The following is a 21,355-nucleotide window of genomic DNA, read 5'->3' on the forward strand; positions in this document are numbered from 1 at the left end:
TGGGAGACTACCAAAGACCTTCTTTGAAATGACAGACAATATGGACTGGATTGACATTTGGAGAGTGAGAAACCCCTTGGGAAGGGAAGGAACATTTTTCTCTGAAGCCCAACTGACTTGGACAAGAATCGACCAGATATGGATAACTAGAGGTCTGGCACCTAAGATCAGAAAGGTGGAAATCTGCCCAAAGACATGCTCCGACCATAACGCATTGAGAATGGACATGACATTGATTCCAACCGGTTCCTTCAGATGGAAGATGAATGATGGCCTGTTTAGAGATCAGGAGATCACTAAGAAGGCCCAAAAAGCCCTAAAGGATTATTTTGAGATCAATATGAACACCACAGTGGAAAAAAGAACTATCTGGGACGCAAGTAAGGCCGTGATGAGGGGGTTCCTGATACAACAGAACACAGTAAAGAAAAGGAAACAAAACGAAAGGAAAGATAAAATTTTGGAAAAAATCAAGGAGTTGGAGAAGAAGTTAAGACTTAATCCGAAGTCCCAGCCGATTCTGAGAGAAATCAAACTTTACCAAGCACAGTATTGTAAACTGATAAATCAGGAAATAGAATGGAAAATCAAACTAATGAAACAAAAAACTTTTGAGTCGGCTAATAAATGTGGAAAACTGCTAGCTTGGCAGTTGAAGAGGAGACAAAAGTTAAACACAGTGACAAACTTAGAGATTGAAGGAAGATGTATCCAGAACCCCGGAGAGATTAGAAAGTGTTTCCAGAGATATTTCAAAAAATTATACACTCAAGGGCCACAAGATGAAGCAGCGATTAAACAATTTCTAAAGACAAATGGACTGGCAAAGTTGTCAGAAGAAAATAGATCAATTCTGAATGGCAAAATAACACGACAAGAGATTGAGCAGGCCATCCAAAATATGAAACAGGGCAAATCACCAGGACCAGATGGGCTGACCTCCAAGTATTATAAGACATTGAAAGACTATTTGATACAACCACTGATGGAGGTCAGCAATGAAATTTTAGAGGGGAAGAAGGCGCCAGAATCGTGGAAAGAAGCCTTCATCACATTGATACCAAAATCGGAAACTGAAAAGACACAGCTTAAGAACTACCGTCCCATCTCCCTTTTAAATGTGGATTATAAAATATTCGCAGACGTTATGGCAAGTAGATTCAAGAGGGTTTTAAACAAAGTAATCCATAAAGACCAGGCAGGCTTTCTCCCAGGTAGACATATGTCTGCCAATACAAGGAACATTATAGATATATTGGAGCTTTTACAAACAGACATAAATACTAAAGCTGTTTTAATTTTTATAGACGCGGAGAAGGCCTTTGATAACATATCCTGGAAGTTTATGAAAGGGAATCTAAAAGAAATGGGAGTGGGCCGGGGGTTTGAGAATGGGATTGATGCAATATATTCAGAACAAAAGGCTAAACTGATAGTTAACAATGTGGTTACAGAAGAGTTTAAAATTGAAAAAGGAACACGACAAGGCTGTCCGATTTCCCCGTTACTATTTATCTCGGTCCTGGAGGTGCTCTTGAACACGATTAGAGGGGACAGGTTGGTGGAAGGGATACAGGTCGGAGCGAAACAATACAAACTTAAAGCGTTTGCAGATGACTTAGTTCTGACATTACAGGAGCCAGAATCTAGTACGAAAAGAGTACTACAACTAATCCAGGATTTTGGTCGGGTGGCGGGATTTAAACTAAATAAGCAAAAAACCAAGGTGTTGGGAAAAAACTTGACAGATATTGAGTCGGAACGGTTTCAGAGAGAGACAGAGTTAACTGTGGTTAAGAAAGTTAAATACCTAGGGGTAAACATAACAGCAAAGAATTTGAGTCTGTTTAAAGATAATTATGAAAAATGTTGGTCTGAAATTAAGAGAGACTTGGATAGCTGGTCAAAACTGAAACTTTCATTGTTAGGTCGAATAGCTGCTATTAAGATGAATGTATTGCCAAAAATGTTATTTTTGTTTCAGACATTGCAGATTGTAGATAAAACGGAGTGCTTCCGGAAGTGGCAGAAAGATATCTCCAAATTTGTCTGGCAGGGCAAAAAGCCCAGAATTAAGTTTAAGATATTAACGGACGCAAAAGAAAGAGGGGGCTTTGCCCTGCCAGACTTAAAGTTGTACTATGAAGCCGCAGCTTTCTGCTGGCTAAAAGACTGGCTACTTCTGGAGGACACGGATGTGTTGGATTTGGAAGGTTTTAACAATGCATTTGGATGGCATGCATATTTATGGTATGACAAGGTTAAGATCAACAAGGTCTTTAAGAACCATATTGTCAGAAAAGCAATATTTAATGTCTGGACAAGATACAAAGACTTATTAGAAAACAAAACACCGAGGTGGCTGTCACCTTTGGAGGCCAAGGCCCGAAAAAGACCCAATATGGAGGCCAATTGGCCAAAATATTGGGAAATACTAGAAAGGGATGGAGACAATTGGAAACTGCAGAGTTTAGAGAAAATGAAAGATAAAGTGCGAGACTGGTTACACTATGCTCAGATTAAGGAAGTGTTTAAGATTGATAAAAAGTTAGGATTCCAGGTGGAGAAATCGAAACTGGAGACAGAACTGCTAGAACCTAAGACTAAGGTACTTTCAAAAATGTATAACTTGCTGCTGAAATGGAACACACAAGACGAATTGGTTAAATCGGCTATGATAAAGTGGGCCCAGGATATTGGGCACAACATTATGTTTGAGGACTGGGAAAGGTTATGGACTACCGGGCTGAACTTCACAGCATGTAATGCTCTGAAGGAAAATGTAATGAAAATGATATATAGATGGTACATGACCCCAGTGAAATTGGCTAAAATATACCATTCGTCTGATAACAAATGTTGGAAATGTAAGGAAAATGAAGGAACATTCTTTCACCTCTGGTGGACCTGCCCTAAAGTGAAGGCCTTTTGGGAAATGATATATAATGAGTTAAAAAAGGTATTTAAGTATACCTTCACCAAGAAACCAGAGGCCTTCCTTCTGGGCATGGTCGGCCAGAACGTGTTAAAGAAGGATAGAACATTTTTTATGTACGCTACAACGGCGGCAAGGATACTTATTGCTAAGAGCTGGAAAACACAAGATCTACCAACACTGGAAGAATGGCAGATGCAGCTGATGGACTATATGCAACTGGCTGAGATGACTGGCAGAATCCGCGACCTGGGAGAGGAGAGGGTTGAAGAAGACTGGAAGAAATTTAAGATTTATTTACAAAAGTATTGTAATTTGGTTGAATCCTAACAAGGAAGCCAGAGCAGAAATAACTGTCTACCATTAAATTATAATTTTTTATTTGAGTTTAACCTAAACATTGCACTTAAGAGTATAAACAAGATGATAATTTGCTTGGAAAAATTCGTTTTTAATGATGAGAGTGGAAGCGGGAGACGTGAGGGAGTCCGCAATAGAATGAAAAGATGTTATGAAACCTATTTTGTTTGTTAAATATGTATCTGTAAAAAATCTTAATAAAAATTTTTATAAAAAAAAAAAAATAAATAGAACTCATTCAAAGCGTCCCTCCTTCTGCATCATATAATTTTTCATGTTTTCTTTCATTGAATTAGTTTTTAAATTGGGTACCAATGGCATATCTTTCCAGATTTCAAACTGCACTAAAGGCTGTTTTCTTACAAGCCCATTCTGGGATATTTTAATTATTGACCTGCTATGTGAATAATTGATAGTGCACAAAGGTATCAGTGTAACAACTTTGGAAAGAGTTACACCTGTTTGCTCAGGACATGACGGGGTCAGGGTTTCTCTTGAGAATACGTTTTTATGCTTGCCCCCTCCCCCTCCTTGTTTTGAATACTGTTGGGGTTTGGGACTTTCTGACCAGCGTACAGTATTAGACAATTCCTGTCTTGAAACAAAGAAACACAAACGTCAAGCACCATCAACATCAACCCAAAGGAGAGACTGCTCTGAATATTACAACTTCCTGCATGAAGATACAAAAACAAACCAAGCATGGATAGCTTGTAATGTTTGGAGAATAAAACGGCTGTTTTCCAGCTTCTGGTTAATGTAATGGGTTGCTCTTATGCATATCAGCTTCTGATCAGTGAATTTGTAGCAGGCAAATCTTGCTTGCATTGCACTGAAGATCGAGCATACAGGCGTACTATTACAAGAAGATTAATCTTTGGAAACATGCAAGCAGTTTTATTTATGTACTGAAAATGGTGGGGAGCAATGTATATTCTTGCCAATGTAACCTCAATAGAACCTCCTCTAATTGCATAGGAATATATCTGATCAGGAGAGATTGAGGGCCAGAGACGATGGAGTCACATCGCCTACTTTATTTTAACTTTTGCAAATAACATGCAGAGGTGGAGGTAGTGATGCAACAAGGCAACTTTAGACCCTGGATGCAATGCCTGACATGGCTCCCCCTTTAGCTAGCTAGATGTATTCCTTCCGAGCTGATGTTGTCTTGTGTTATGAAGGATGTAATTACCATTTCTTTCGATGCCATTTCATGCTCCTACATTCCTGATGTGTTGGGAGCGAATGAACAAGCAGTTTGCTAACCCTGTTTTGTTTTTTAAAAAATGATATTCTGAGTATGTGCAGCTTGTCATTTTAAACTCACTTAACTCACAGCACCATTGTGAGTACAGGAATAAAATGGAGTTTGCTTCTGCTACCCTGATGCTAAGCACATTTACTTTGGAATATGCAGCATGTTTGTTGTTGGAAATAAAAATAATAAAATGAGCACCTATAAACATGTGCATACCTGGCTGGTTCCCCTGTGGCTAGAGTTTTTAAAAATGAGTGGAAAAAAGATGCTGTAGTGATGAATGTCAGCCTCAGTGGGCCCTTGCATGACCAGGTCAGTCAATGCACAGAATGTGGGGGCCTGCTTGCTGCTTTCCCAATAATCTGCCACTCTCTGGGTACTCATCTGAAGAGGAGCCTTGGTTTGGGACTCTGGACTTGGCCCTAAGGTCAAGCACCTAGCTAGGTGGAAGAGTAATCCAGATCAGAAAAATGGTTGGGTGAGGGACAAACTTGCACACCTATTTTTCCAACTTTTCATTGAGAAAATGGCACCGAGAAAAAAGAGCTAAACTGTTGGGGCGCAGTCCTGATCTGAACCCTGCTCCATTGGCTGTTACTAGCAACACTTTTAAAGGAGTGGATGTGCATTCACACATCTCCACTATCACCTTTGTTTGGGCCTTGAACAATACATGATCTCACTAGTTCAGGATGGAGAGTAAGCAGCACACGTTTCAGCTGGAACAAACTGGGGAAGGGAAAGAGAGGTGCAAGTTAACAGTTCATTATGCTAATGCTAGTTGCTAAGTGACCTTGATGAATTGTCACACAATGGAAAATAATCATTTAGGTTAATGCAGCAAAGGCCAGATTCAAGCCCAGTGCCTTGCCATGCATTTATTCTAGTCAGGGAGCTGCTTATGTTATAGCTTTTCTGTTTTGTATTTGCAATCGTGTCTCTCTTGCCTGATATTGATCAGGTAATTGAACAAAGTTCATATCTTTTGCTTGGTGAGCAAGGAAAGTGTCAGGAATCCAAAAGCTGCTTGAAAGTTTGGACAGTGTACCAAAACTTTGTAGAGTGATGATGGCAGATTTTGCATTGAGGCACCTGGAGAGAGAGAGAGAGAGAGAGAGAGAGAGAGAGAGAGAGAGAGAGAGAGAGGTGGATCTCGCAGGAACTTTGGAATTGCTTCAGGTCAGACATCAATGCTTCTTTAGTGCATTTATTTACATCTGTTGAATGCAAAAACGGTTCTCCCATGTTTGGTGTATTGTAAATGCATACGATGTACACATACACTGGGTTATTCTGGGCCATTGGGACTTTTGCTTGGTATTACAGTTGCTTTTTCAGTTCGCATAATCTCTGGTGGGAACGACACATGTAGGAATATAGGAAGCTGCCTTACCCTGAGTCAGACTATTGGTCCATCTATATCACTATTGTCTGCACTGACTGGCAGCAGCTCTCCAGGATTCCAAACTGGGTACATTGTACTCAGCCAGAATTAAATGGTAATAAGAGAAAATGTTGTGTGTTTATTGCAAGATCTACATAAAAACTTCATAATCTTTTTTAAAAAAAATTTATTTATACAACAAGGAAAAAAACACACAAAAAAACACAAATACCAAATTACACACAAATTACAAAAATAACCATAGACACATAATTTTCTTGGCAAACAATAAATGTTTTATTGTTTAAAACAATAGATGTTTTATTGTTTAAAAGCTTCATAATCTAAGTGCTTGGTTTCAGTGAGTGTTCTGTTCTTTTCATATATTCTTAAGGATGGTAAGCTAAATCAGCAAAATATTATTTTTTTGTGACCAGTGGTATTGTGCTGTGCCTGTATCCATTCCCATATGTGATCAGTGCAAATGCTACATGTCAGAGATGGGTGACCTCCAGATGTTGCTAGACTGCAACTCCTACCCTCTATGACCATTGATCATGTGGGCTGGGGCTGATGGAGCCAACCAGCATCCTGGTGGGCCACAAGTCCCCCATCTCTGAGGTAGACTGTGGCCGCTTCCAGATGACCTGTTTGTTGAGCATTCACTCCGCTTTAACTGTGGGTGAGGTTAGAGAACATTGTGCCAAGCCACACTTTCCTGTCACTTTCATAATGGCAAAAGGCCTTAATCCAGGCATGGCCAAACTCGGCCCTCCAGATGTTTTGGGACTACAGTTCCCATCACCCCTGACCACTGGTCCTCTTAGCTAGGGATGATAGGAGTTGTAGTCACAAAACATCTGAATGGCCGAGTTTGGCCATGCCTAAAATCTTGTCACATTCTTGCTTTCATGCAGACTATAATCTTCTTAAGGCAGGTACCTGAGAAAGTAATAACATTAATTTTAAATAATTTTGTAGAAATGCATTATTTTTAAGCTAAATCTGTTTACACTTTTACACCATATAAATGCTTCTCCTCTGTTCCCAGATCAACTGCATTCCTTGGGCCGCTGCCAAGTACTAATAGGCAAAACAGAAACAGTTAACATACTTGGACTGAAAGCTGCGATGCTCCTGGAGCTTCAGTAATATTCCGATTTCATTCCCCACCACCCTAAAAAAAACGAGACTCATTTGAATGCTCCATTACTTCTAGAAAAAAAATGTGAAAGTCAACTCAAAGTTCAATCACAGGTGCCTTTTGCAATCAAAACACAGAAGCAGCTGGACGTTTGTTTCCCTAATATTTTTTAATGGCTGCTTTATAGTCATATGTTGCTTGACATTCAGATTGTGTACACATTACCATTCCAATGCGCTCCCACTGCTGGTGTCTGAAACCGAATACATGTGGTATTACCCACAATCCATAAGTATCCTGTAGCTTCTTGAGAAATACTCCTGTTGGATTTTATTTCCCTTCAACCAGCTTCCATTTGATTCAGATATGTAAGCCGTGGTTTTGTTGAGGCGTGCATGTTTGAGACAGCCATTGCGCATGCACAGATGACAGCTTCAGTGGGGGAAGGGGGGAACAAACCAGGTACTGAGCATAGAGTGAAGGCACCTCTGCCCCCTCTCTGTTGAACAGCAATGTTTATAGCCTCAGTTAGTGATGCGATGCTTTAGTTACAACTGCACATTGCATTAAATGTGGCTTTACAAGCGGAACAAGAACATGGCATACCAGTTGTAGTCAGACTGATTTTAGTCCTGTTAGGTGACTGTGTTCAGCAAAGGGCCTTTTTCACTTGAGTCAAGAAGTATTCTGCCATGGAGGTTGAGGAGCTGGTTAGACAGCTTTCCCTTAATCTATTCTACATATGTATTGACAATTCAACCCCAGGGAGTTATGAATAATCTGGAAAGGCACTTCTTCATAACAGGGGCCCATCAACAATAGCAAACAAGGCTGCTAATTTCCTGAGTTCCCTCCCAATTAATGCAGGAGGAGTGGGGCTGGCTGTTCGAAGTGGTATCATAGTGCTTTAAACGTATAGTGTGAATGTAGATGTAAGTAATACAGTATTCAGAGTAGACCCATTGAGATCCTTACATTACAAGTCAATTTATTTCATTGGGTCTACTCTAGGTATGACTTTGTAGGATATCACCCACAAAATTTATACTGTTGTATTTCCATTGGGATATTTCAAATGATTTGTGCCTATTACATCTTCTGTATATATATATATTTTCTGTATATATTGTGAAAGATACGTTTGCTGTTTCTTCAAACACAATTGCATAAGCATCATGCACACACAGGTGTGTCTGTTGATTTCAATAGCTATTGGTGTTCTCAACTCTGTGTAGAATTAAGGTATTGGTGTATATTATCCGTTTGTAACAGGTGAAGCAGCCCCAAGACTTTTGGTAGAACATCCCACCCATTTCTTGGAGTTGGCAGTCCTGCCTGAAGATCACAAATAATTTCCATCTGGTGATTGCTGAGAATACTTAGTTTCACCTGCCTGTGAGCTGGCTTTGCAAAGCTTGTTATGTTCCTCATTCCTGTCAGGTGTTTTTCCAGTTTCACTTGGGAGGTCTTGGCAGAGTTATTGCCTCTTGCTTTTCCCTGGTTCCTGCAACTCAAGTGTGACAGGGGAAGGGAAGCCAGATTGGTTCACTCTTCCATGGGGCTGAGCTGTAGCAATAGCAACACCTGATAACAAATCTATTAACTGGACCTGTAAAAAGAGAAGATTTTTGAATCTGAAACTTTGCCAACATAACTTAGGTAACTGTTTTGTCAAGCCACGCTAAACTTAACATGTTTTGCTACATACAGGTACAAAATAAGTGTATTTTGATAATGTTAGAAAAAGTACTATAACTGCATTTGTATTCCATTCTTTATCCAAGCAGCTTAGAGTGAGGCAACCTGCCTCATATAACCAACATACTTAAGTCTAATAAATGCATGAAGGGGTTAATACCATAGAGTAAGCTGTCCTGCCAAGCTTAGCTAAATCCACTTCCTTTCACCTTGGGAGGAACTAGGTTTGAGCTGGTTGTTCAACATGGCTCCCACCAGCCATCAAAGGCACTGGCCAGGGGCTGAGGCACTGTGGGCTCCTGGATCTTTTTTTTTTTTTTGAAAGGGCTGGGCCCCCTCAATGTTCAGAGGGCCCCCTGCGCATGGCGTCTGGATGTGATGTCATGTGTGGGCTCCCTCAATCCTCCAGAGAAGCTGGTGCCTTTGTTAGCAATTCTTGCTATACCAAAACTTTGGACACTGTAAGTCTGCTAAGTTTTACTGCCCATGCAACTTCTCTGAAACACAGGAATCTGACCTTCAAAGGGTTTGTAAGTAAACCATTTTTAAACTTACCAAATTGCTGTATTTTCCTATGCTTAGGAAGAGGGAAACTTTGGAAAGAAACCTTTTAAGGGAACGTTTTGGAACTGACTTTAAATGGCATATTTTAAATATCTAATAGCCTGCATTTCCATACTTGGTTGCATGTTTTGTGATTTGAAATCTCTGCTGGAGTACTCTCACAAAAGAGTAATTCTCCCTATTCCCCCATCCAATAATTTTGGAAATTATAGTTCACAGAGCACCCTTAACAATTTTTTTCCAGGATTCTTGGGGGGAGGGATATGTTTTCCATGTACTTCAAATGTATGGTGTGTACACGGTCCTAATGAGCTTCATGGGTGAACACTATGCAATCTCAAAACGCATTGCTATAAATTTGTTAGTTTAGACAGGAGAGGGTTAATGGAATCAGATGGGCTGCTGGAGAGACTTCCTTAATAGTCAGCATTAAAGTTGCCAGGTGCCCCTTTTGTTAGGGGAATTACAGGTAAAAGGTTCACACAGGCTAGAAAACACCTGGAGACATCTCTGGATAGTGAGGGCCATTTTGACACAAACAAAAAAGCCTTCCCCCCCTCCGCCAACCAGACTCCCAGCTGATGTTATCCAGGTCTCCATGTGTGCCTCTAAAGCATGGGTAGGCAAACTAAGGCCTGGGGGCCAGATCCAGCCCAATTGCCTTCTAAATCCGGCCCGTGGATGGTCCAGGAATCAGCGTGTTTTTACATGAGTAGAATGTGTGCTTTTATTTAAAATGCATCTCTGGGTTATTTGTGGGGCATAGGAATTCATTCATTTTTATTTTATTTTTCAAAAGAGTCTGGCCCCCCACAAGGTCTGAGGGACAGTGGACCGGCCCCCTGCTGAAAAAGTTTGCTGACCCCCTGCTCTAAAGGGAAGCCAAGGAAACAAGGTAAGAGTTGTGGGGGAGAGAGAATAACAGGAAAGGACAGAAGTTTTACTTTTAGCTCTGGAAAATGGCTTCAAGGGGGCAACCTATATCTGAAGATCTGATATGAATCAAGGGATTCTGCTCTTGGAGTTCTTAAACCAGTGCTGAGGAAACAGGCCCTCCAGATGTTGTGAAACTTCACCTCCCATCAGCTCCAGCCAGCATGGCCGCTGGTCACCACGATGGAGGTTTTAGTCCCACAACATCCAGAGGGACATAGGTTTCCCCATCACTGCTTTAAGCTGTTTGCCTTCCCCTATGCTCAACACAGAATCATAGAATCTTAGAGTTGGAAGGGACCCAAGGGCCACCTAGTTCAACCCCCTGCAATGCAGGAATTTCTATATTTAGGATTACAAAACTCAGTAAGTCTCCTGTGACTTTGAAAAGAAACCAAGCGTGGGGCCCCTGGAAGTTCCTCCCACTCATAGAAACAGGGCGAGTGTAACAGTACCTTACAAAATAAACACAATGGTTTGGGTGGCTATAAGGCTGAGCTGTGAATCGGGAAGGTCATGGTTCAGGAGGCATCCTTCCCGCTGCCTGCCATGACGTCACTAGCAATGCAAACAAACTTAGAAAAGAAGTGGAGTGGTTTTGGGAAGCTGGCTCACCATGATCTTGTCAATCAAGCATGCCTAATGCACATCTTGAATGGTTCCATTCTGTCTGGAGCATGTTGCCCAGGCATTCCGGTATTTTCTCCTTTACAGTCAGTTCCCCGCCCCTTTCTGTAGGCTCCGGTACACACTCACAGCTGCACTGCTTTCCATGGTATTTTCAGGGCATCTGAGGGTTTTAAGAATCTGGCTGAATTCAGCAGCTTCTGATGCCACTATTGGCAGATCTGAGAAAGCTCGGTCTTTTCCAAGTGCTTTGTTGCACATTTAGGCAAACCAGTATCTCTCATCCACAAGCCTCCTCCTGCTTCCCCAGTATGGGAATAAAGACTGTATTTCTTTGCAGGTGTATTGCAGCACTATGGAAACTTCTCTGCTAAGTATTATCATGATAGCTTGAGATCAGACTGCTGATCTTTTTGAAGCGTCTTTAAAATCCAAGCTGTTGGACTGAGCACAATTGCAAATTTGACTGTCAGTAGAGGAATATTGTGAATTTGTTCCCGGAACCGTTGCCAGTGTTGTACTAGATGCATTTCCTTATCCTGTGTGAAGCAAAAGATGTTCATTCAGCAGACAAAGACGGTTATGTGCAGAGAGGGGGGTGTAATTTGGTAGCATTCCAAGCAGACCTGAGTAATGTCAAAGGCATCTCATTAAACCGGATCTCAGAGGCAGGTTTGGCATCTCATTTCCATTCTTTTGGGTAAAATATTCTGCTCCAGGATCAAAGGATGTGCTTGTTTCTCTAACATATCAATCTTTGGACAGTTGAGGTATAAGAGCTTCTGAAAAGAGGCTTATTGAGCCCCTTAAGCATGAAAAACCTGTTCACACTCCCATGAAAGGAGAGTCTCCCTTGAGCAACAGTCTGCTATAAACTGCTCTGGTGGCTGCCACTCAAAAAGGAAAAATGGGCTTCTACAACCCATCCCAGGTCAAAGCTGCTTGTGACGTTGACTTCTGGTGGCTCAGATTTTATCTTAGAATAAGCAAAATGAAGCAATAGAGGCGAGTGTTTCAGGAAAACGAAATAAACATCAGAAACTCAAGTGCTTACCTGGACTGGTGTTTTATGGGTTTTTGGAACTGTTGTGGACAGTTGTTTTATCTTCCATATTTAAGAAGCATGCAAAGAGGTTGTGATCACCCTGTTGTCTTAACAGGTTCATGGGCAAGAAATTGGTAGTGGATTGTGCCCAGGCTTTTGAAACCACTTAGGTAACAGTCATGATAAAAGGATACTCTGGTAATGTAATATAAGGTGTAATAATACAGCCCTTTAAGCAACAGAGTGAACATACAGGGGCCAGTGTGGTTTAGTAGTTAGAGTGTCATATTAGCACCTGGGAGACCAGGGTTCTGTTCCCAACTAGATCATGAAGCTCACTGGGTGACCCTGGGCCAGTTGCTGCCTCTCAGCCTGACCTACCTCAAAGGGTTGTTGTGAGGATAAAGTGGAGTGAAGAGAACTAAGTACAGTGGTACCTGGGGTTAAATACGCTTCAGGTTACATACGCTTCAGGTTACAGACTCCGCTAACCCAGAAATAGTACCTCGGGTTAAGAACTTTGCTTCAGGATGAGAACAGAAATCGTGCTCCGGCGGCACAGGAGCAGCAGGAGGCCCCATTAGCTAAAGTGGTGCTTCAGGTTAAGAACAGTTTCAGGTTAAGAATGGACCTCCGGAACGAATTAAGTATGTAACCAGAGGTACCACTGTATGCTAACTTGAGCTCCTTAGAGAAAAGGTGGAATTTAAGTAAAAAACAAACTAATTAAGTAAATGAATAACAGCTGCATTATATGGTCAGTTATCTAATTAAGAACAGAAAGCCTAAGGGCCTTAGTGCATATTTTGTGCAAATATTTGAAATTTGGCCTTGGTGCCATTAAAAAAAATCAGTTTGAAAAAAGATTAAAGAAGATAAACTATAGGTGTGGCCAGTCCTACTCTTAGGCAGAGTGAAGCTGCTATATCAGGTAGGAGATTTGGGGGGACCTGAGGTGCTGGAGGAGATAGCTATGGGTGCCACATGCTCTGCCCTGTGCCCCCTGCAGCCCTCAGGTCCAGTGGAGGGGTGCTGTTCTGTCACCAGTGTTGTAATAAGAGCCCACTGTCAATCTAATCCCCAGACATGGGAACCCAAGTGGCTGCTCTACAAAGCATCACTGGCATCCACCCACAATGTAATGTTCCTTGGTAAAATGCAACACTCCAGCCATCATTTCCTGTCTGTCCCATTAGCCTCCCAATATCAGCCTAGAAAACCCCTTATCTAACTCCATTATTCTCATAATGCAAGTAGCAATGGGGAAGATGGGGGGGGGGGGGAATCAGCAGTCCTCAGCATTGGGACTGGTAGGGTGGAAAGCAGGGAGGCCAACAGTAGCTGGAGCCGAAGCCAATGAGGGGGAAGCCAGGTAATTTGGTTTTGTCCCCATCTTCCCTGCTGAGTTCTACAAGGGCAACACTGAGGCTAAGAAGGAGGAAGCTGACAACCAGAGACTGGACAGGTTGTAAGTTAATAAGCCAGTGGGGGCTGGCAGAGGTGAGGCAGAGGTTGGTGGGGCTGTGCGAGAGCATTTAACACCTTAGTGTCCCTTTCTCATCCTCACATTCTGCTGAGATGTCAGTGGAGGCTGGTAGAACCTAGACCTTGCGGGGCACCTGGGAAGTCCCGCTGCTGGCACCGAGGCGGATTCAGTCCTCTGCTCACTTCTCAGTTAAATGCATAGCACTGTGTTTGTAGCACCACTTATGGCATACCTTGTTCAGTGGTGCTCTCTCAAGTCTGTAAAATAACAAAGGAAAACTGCCAACTACTATGAGATTGGTTTGTAATAAAGGTTCCTTCTGAACATAGCAATGACTATTATTTATTTAGATTGCATTCTATTTATTGACTAATAGAGACTGTCCAGTCTGCTAGCTGTACATAGATTTAAGAAGTCTGTAAGCACACAGGAGCTTACCTAGGAGTTGGTTAGGTTGGCCTCCACCAAAGGCACAGGCCTCTGGGTGGGGCAAAAATCATGCCTCTCCACACCAATACATCTCCTTGCCAACGGTGCAAGGGACAGGGAGGGGGTGGCGTTGGTACAGCTCCTTGCCAAGGGCACCCAGGTACGCTTCTGTAAGCACACAATGAAGTACATGTGGTACCCATGAGTAAACAGTCAAGGGCCAGTTTGAGCTGGACTGTGTGCTGCTATGGTTCTTGGAAATGTTGTTTTTAAGAGAACTGGAACTTAACAAAAATTGTCCAGCTGGTTAACTTTGAGGAAACAGTCTCTGAAGCCTTAATAGTAGATAAGATGTGGGAGATCAGTGAATTGATCTTGTGACATTCTCTTAAAAAACAAACCAACCAGGTGTGTTTGTGTGTGTGTGTGTGTGTCCTGGAAAACGAGTTCAGGACTTTAACTTCCCCCCCTTTTACCATTTCACCAACCTAAATCATGCTCCTAAGTTCCTGGGGAAAATACCACCTCATTACTAAAATTATGTTGGTGGCTCGTTTTAGAATGTTGTTAGCTATTCACTGAAACTCCCTCCCACCACTGTAGCCCAGAGCTTTCCCAACTGTGTGTTGTGACACAATAGTGTGTTGGCTGCAGTGTGTAGGTGTGTCACGCAGACACTCCCCGTGCTCCTACTTGTTTTGCTATGTAACTGCAGTTCAACAGAAGCAGACATTTTATATGATTGAAAGTCAAGACAATTATTTCCACTCTCCAGCAAACAGAAAATAAAAAATAGTTGCCCCTGACAAAGGGCCACAGTATTGCTTCATGTATGGCTTCCTACTGTCCGTTGATGAAGTCCTTTCTTGTTCTGGTTTGATAATAATTAAGTCCTACCTGGCTGGCCACTGTAGGAGAGAGAGTATGGGAAGAAATAGACATTTATTTTGATCCAGCAAGGCAAAGTACGTCCTTTTATTTTCCTTAATTACCCGTATTTTTTGCTCTATAACACGCACCCGACCATAACATGCACATAGTTTTTAGAGGAGGAAAACAAGAAAAAAAATATTCTAAATGAAACAGTGGATGTATGATTTTTGTGGTTCATGCTGTGGCCACAGACATGTGATCTGACGGTGAGTTTGGGGTAGCCCAATGCAAAGATCCTGAGGATCCATGTGGATCCATGCTTTGTAACCACGTTTTTGCACCACTGTGGCCCCAGGCTACAGTGGGTGCGTGTTTTTTGGGTGCAAGCTGTAGCCATGGACATGCTATGTGATCTGATGGTGAATTTGGGGTGACCCAGTGCAAAAATCCTGAGGATCCATGTGGATCCGTGCTTTGTAACCAGGCTCTCTGTCCCTCTCTTCTCCCCACTAAGCGGCTCTTCTCCCGCTTTGCTGTTGCAAAATGAGCAAAGTGAGCCACGGAGGAGGGAAGGAAGGGAACCATGGATCCTCTGCTCACGACTGCAGCAGATCCCCCCGCCATCTGTAAGCATTCGCTCCATAACACGCACAGACATTTCCCGTTACTTTCTAGGAGGAAAAAAGTGAGTGTGGAGAGTGGAGCAAAAAATACGGTATATTTTTATTTCCATTCATAGAAAAACAGGATATACAACAGTAATACCAGGAAGAACAGGCAGGCAGGTAGGAAGAAGGCAGCAAGGAAGTGTGTGACCCATGCAGTTTCTTTCAGGTCAAGGTTGGAATGTGTTCTCCTGCTCTACGCATCCTGTACTTTGTTTATGGCTAAATATTATTATTATTATAATCCATCAGATTTCACTAAGCACTAAGTGTTCCTACAAATGGCAATCCATTAATGGAATTTCTAAGGTCAAACGAACAAGGGTGGAGCTTTTAAAAAATGTGGTATTGAACAGTTTCGCTCAGAGTAGACCCATTGAAATTAATAGACCTACCTTGGTAATGCCCTTAATTTCAGTGTATCTGAGTAAAACCAAGTTGCATACCACCCAGTATCTGCAGTTTAGTGATACAGTCATACCTCGGGTTACAGCTGCTTCAGGTTGTGTTTTTTCAGGTTGCGGACTGCCAAAACCTGGAAGTATGGGAATGGGTTACTTCCAGGATTTGGTGGTTGCACATTCGCAGAAGTGCCAAATTGCAACCCGTGAGTGCACAGACACGGGTTGCAAACTCTGCGGGTTGCGAACGTGCATCCCACACGGATCATGCTCGCAACCCGAGTGTCCACTGTACTTTGCTTTACTTTTTAAATTAAAAAAAAAAGATGAAAAACTTAATCTGTAATTGGAAGCAGAATATAAATGGGAGAGAAAAAGAGGGGCTTTATATAAGAGGTGGCTGGGAGGTAGATCTCTGGGAGATTTGAAAGGAATAATTAGGGAAGGGGGTCGACAACCAGGAGTGGACTTTTTTGTGGAAGGATGATTCACACCCCGGCCAGAACCTCCTTAATGTTCGACCCTCGGGCAGGAAATATAGAAGTATAATCAGTCGTACCAACAGGCTAAAAAACAGTTTCTATCCGTGGGCTGTTAGGCTGCTGAACGGAAAATAATGTAGTGCAACTGACTTTCGGGGTTGGTGTGTTGTGCGACAAGCACACAGAGTGCAATGGGATTGAGTGTTTGGGGGGGGGAGGAGGCTCGGTTAATTTCATTGTACACAGGTTGTACAGTGACAATAAAGGTATTATTATTATGAACTTGAATCTGGAATCAGTCCCAAATCCTGGTCTGCACATGTGCTCAGAGGCACCATGTTTCTCAATTCTGAGTGTATGCTTGCCTACCTGATCCCAGTGGTGGACCTTGGGGTCTCAAATTTCACCAGAGTCCTTTGTGATGCCAAAATTCTGTGCTCCCCGCCTCTCTTGCTCCTTTCTGAATCATAGTTGCAGTATACCCTGTGGCGCCCTTGAGTCTTCATACCCAGTGTGACAGAACTGGTTGGTTGCGCTCCTCTAAATCCACCTCTGCTGATCCATTCTATGATTCTATGATTCTTTATCACCTGGCTCTTGTTGATGGATGTCAGGAGTAGTAGATCCTGCAGGTCTGAAATCTGCCCACCCCCATTTTATATCCCCTTCTCCTCATGCCATTCCACTCCCTCATGACTGAAAGTGCCTCTCTCAAGCTTCTTTTACTCTAAGACACAGATGGGGAAACTGTGGTCCTTAAGGTGTTGCTGGCTCTCATCTGCCACCTGGTCCAGCCAGCATCGCCAATAGGACATGAATGATTGGAGCTGTAGCCCGGCAGCATCTAGAGAACCACCAGTCCCTTGGCCTTGGGGAAAATGTGTGGGTACCTGTTGAAGCAGGGCTGGTTGCTTGGTAAAAGAGTGGGAATTGCTTTGATCCCTATCCAAGGTTTCCCAGAGATTTGTCTTCTCAAGTAACATTTTCTAGCAGCCACTATCTTCTCAATGACATATTTAGCTGGGGGGTGGGGAGGTTTGTCAAAGGCTTCTAAGCAATTATGGAACCTCTGTGACAAAAGGTAGCACACCAGGAGCTAAGTGCAAACATTTGTTGTTTAGTCGTTTAGTCGTGTCCGACTCTTCGTGACCCCATGGACCAGAGCACGCCAGGCACTCCTGTCCTCCACTGCCTCCCGCAGTTTGCTCCAACTCATGCTGGTAGCTTTGAGAACACTGTGCAACCATCTCGTCCTCTGTCGTCCCCTTCTCTTTGTGCCCTCAATCTTCCCCAACATCAGGGTCTTTTCCAGGGAGTCTTCTCTTCTCATGAGATGGCCAAAGTATTCTAGCCTCAGCTTCATGATCTGTCCTTCCAGTGAGCACTCAGGGCTGATTTCCTTCAGAATGGATAGGTTTGATCTTCTTGCAGTCCATGGGACTCTCAAGAGTCTCCTCCAGCACCATAATTCAAAAGCATCAATTCTTCGGCGATCAGCCTTCTTTATGGTCCAGCTCTCACTTCCATACATCACTCCTGGGAAAACCATAGCTTTAAATATACGGACGTTTGTTGGCAAGGTGATGTCTCTGCTTTTTAAGATGCTGTCTAGCAAGGCCAACTCTGTTCAAGTGTTCCTAAAGGGCTTCCATCCAGCTGAATGCACTAGGACAGGGGTCAGCAAACTTTTTCAGCAGGGGGCCAGTCCACTGTCCCTTAGACCTTCTGGGGGGCCAGACTATATTTTTTGGGGGGGGGAATGAACAAATTCCTATGCCCCACAAATAACCCAGAGATGCGTTTTAAATAAAAGCACACATTCTACTCATGTAAAAACACGCTGATTCCAGGACCGTCCACGGGCCGGATTTAGAAGGTGATTGAGCTGGATCCGGCCCCCAGGCCTGTTTGCCTACCCATGCACTAGGAGATAAGAGAGAACTGTATATCTGTGGTCGGATCATTCTTACTAACTTCTCTGTTCGTGGCCTATTTATCCATCTCTTCTAAGCCCTCTAAATAAATGCTAAGCAGCAGGAGTGGCAGTACATGGAAATAAAACACATTGGTATGTTTGGGGTTTGGTAACTGGTGCTGCTATAAGAAGAAGAACTGTGCTACTTTGGTGGTTGTGGAGTGCAGGCTGATGAGTATTAACTCAGAGACCAGCAATGTGCAACTTTAAATTGCATATAAAGTTGGCTACTAGCCATGATAGCTATGCTTTGCCTCGAGTCGGCAGCTTCTGAATACCAGTTGCTGGAAACCACAGGAGGGGTGACAGCTCGGGTCCTGCTTGCAGGTTTCCCCTGGCATCCAGGTGGCCACTGTGAGAACAGGAGGCTGGATTAGGTGGGCCATTGTCTGTGGTCAGGGCTGTGGACAGGGACTTGGGCTCTTTATTCATGCACAGAGTCTACTTCACACCTATAAATTAAAGGGAGGTGGGAGAGGAAAACACAAATGCTTGCGTGGAAGAGGCCACGGGAATTGTTTTCAAAATACTATATGAAAATAAAAGGCTTTAAATTGTTTGGCTACCTGCCAGGCTGACTTGGCAACTGAAAATTATATTGCCGAGAACCTAGCAAAGAATAACTATACCAGAATAACAACAAAACAGATCGTCCGGGTCATTATGAAAGTAAGCAAAAGAGCCCCACTACATTATTGTAATGTTAATTTATCCAGAAATGGTAACAACATTGGCCTGTGCCATGATGAGAAATAGTGTTTGAAGGGCAATCTCCCCCATGCTTTTGTAAAACGAAATTGAAATATGTATAGTATTTCATTAGCACATCTACTCTGAAAAGCGCTGGGCTGCATGGAAATGTGACATTTGCTTAATAAGTTTGCTCAGTGAAACCCGCAGGTGACGGTTTAATGAACTGTGGGAGAATGGCAGGAAAAAGGGAATTCTGCACACCTCTGTGAGATAAGCTTGTAGATTGCTATGGTTACAGACATCTAAATCTCCATTCCCTGACAGCAGCATATCCGTTTACAGCAGCCAGAGCCATTTTTCTTCCTGTTTCTGAAAGGCATCTAAAGTATTCATGGCCTATTGGTGAATCTTGCCTTTGAAAAACAGGTTTGCTCATTTAGGGCAGGAAATAAAATGAAAAGGTGGGGGAGGAGTGGGAGGAGGAAGGAAAACACTCCATTTTTATAGTCACAAAATAGAAAAGTACTAGATCAAATGCAGCTTTCCTGTTTTGATATTCTCACTTGGCTAAACGAAAATATTCATCCTTCTTCACAGAATGCAAACTGAACAATTGCTTATCTCAAAATGTCTGCTTGAAAGGCTTGCCTTAAAATAAAATTTAAAAGCCCATGCTCCAAAGACTTTGGAACTTCATAGTACTATTTAGAATTTCCAAGGACCTCCATAGAATTACAAAATGTTACACTTGGATGCAGCTTCTTGATTTTTTTTTTTATATCTTAGGATATTTTATTCCTAAAGTCCAGACTTTCTGACAGATGTTAATGTTGCACATTTTATTTGTTATATTTTGTGCGCTTTTATTGTTGTATTCTTTGCATATGAATACATTTTTATTGGGCGGCATTTACATTCTGGCAAGCCATCCTGAATGTTGCATGGATGGAATAATTTCTGTGATCGTATGATTAACTACAACTGACCCATGGTTAGTGAACCTTTGCAAAATTACAGGGTGGTATTCACTAAGTCCAACTCAGAGTAGACTCTTCAGTGAATTAGGCACTTGATGGTCCTTATCCAGTTCTTCTGTGTCCTTAACCTTGTTAAATACTTTAGGCAGAGAGACTAGTAAAGGCATAACACAATGCTGACATTTACCCAGAGTTAAGGAAGTGGCCCATACTACTTCCTTTCCCAAGTTAACCTCCCTTGTTGTAGAGCAATTCCTCCTATTTTCTCCATGATGGTATGGAATTACGGTTGAATGACTGCAAACCCCACTTAACACAAACTGAGAGACTTTCTGAACTTGACTTTGGAAACCATAGTTCCCAGGTTTCAGAGTGCCTTTGTGTTGGTGTTAACAAGGTTTGTGTTAATATTGATCAGATTCAGAAGGGACAAATGGCTATGTTAACGTAAAGGAGGTCGGTTGGAAGACATAGTTCTGGGAGCAGCTTCCTTACCTGCTAAGTGTATTACGCTATGACCAAATTAGCCCATCTTCTCAAGAGCATCATCCTAGTGAATTTCATGGTGGGCTGATCCGCTCATATTCAACCAAATCTCTTTTTGGAATATTACAAGCATAAATAGCATTTAGGAGGCTGCACATCATACGTTGTGCTTAGGAAGCAACTACTGTGAACAAAATGTAATACAATGCTATCTTACAAAGCATGCATGTGTAAATCATATCCTTTTTCGTATTGGTAATCCAGTTGCCAGTTAACCACTTGTGTGTATTTTGTGGGTGGACGCCCTAATTTACATGTTAGACAATTAATAAATGACTCCTGCCCTGTGCTTGACAATTGGTTTTTCATTACAAAATGAAATACCTGAAAAGGCCCTCTGAGCTTATCTGTTTCCAGAGTTGAACTGACAACTAGTACAAAATGGGATGCTGTCTTTATGAAGACTGCTAGCTCAATAGGTAGATACGATAATGGGTTCATCATAATCTCTTATTCATGAACCAACCCAATAAACTCTGTGTCTTGAGTTGGTTCACCTGCAGTTACTACATACAGCAGCAGCCTCCATACTTTCTGCAGGAATCTTTCCTATCAACCATTCCCCCCCCAAAAAAAATTGGGGGCCCACTCTTTGACTTTCATGCCAATCTGGAAGACATAACCTTTGCATGCAGTGATGCAGTGCTAGCTGGTTAGAAAGTTCTTGCACAGAAGTTTCCTGCTTGGCAGGGGGTTGGACTCGATGGCCCTTGTGGTCTCTTCCAACTCTATGATTCTATGATTCTAAGTTAATAGGGAGCATGTGGTTCTCTTTCCTTCCAGGAGTTTTGCTGGTTTACAACAACAGTTTCAAAGAAAGGGGCAACTGTCTCTGCTGCAGTTGCATCCCTGCCATAAAACTAAGTCAGATGGAAGA

The 21,355-nt window shown here is 42.4% G+C and overlaps 1 protein-coding gene across 1 annotated transcript in view; it reads left to right on the plus strand.

Annotated features, from left to right (window-relative positions):
• RTN4IP1 (reticulon 4 interacting protein 1) overlaps positions 1 to 21,355 on the plus strand; it is a 111,085-nt gene that overhangs the window by 13,770 nt on the left and 75,960 nt on the right. Inside the window, exon 2 of the mRNA XM_081904656.1 lies at positions 10,148 to 10,241. The gene's annotated coding sequence lies outside the window, so the exon portion shown is untranslated. The remainder of the gene's footprint in view (positions 1 to 10,147; positions 10,242 to 21,355) is intronic.

The sequence above is a fragment of the Podarcis melisellensis genome, assembly GCF_964234715.1.
Source record: "Podarcis melisellensis genome assembly, chromosome: 3".
Classification (NCBI taxonomy): Eukaryota; Metazoa; Chordata; class Lepidosauria; order Squamata; family Lacertidae; genus Podarcis; species Podarcis melisellensis.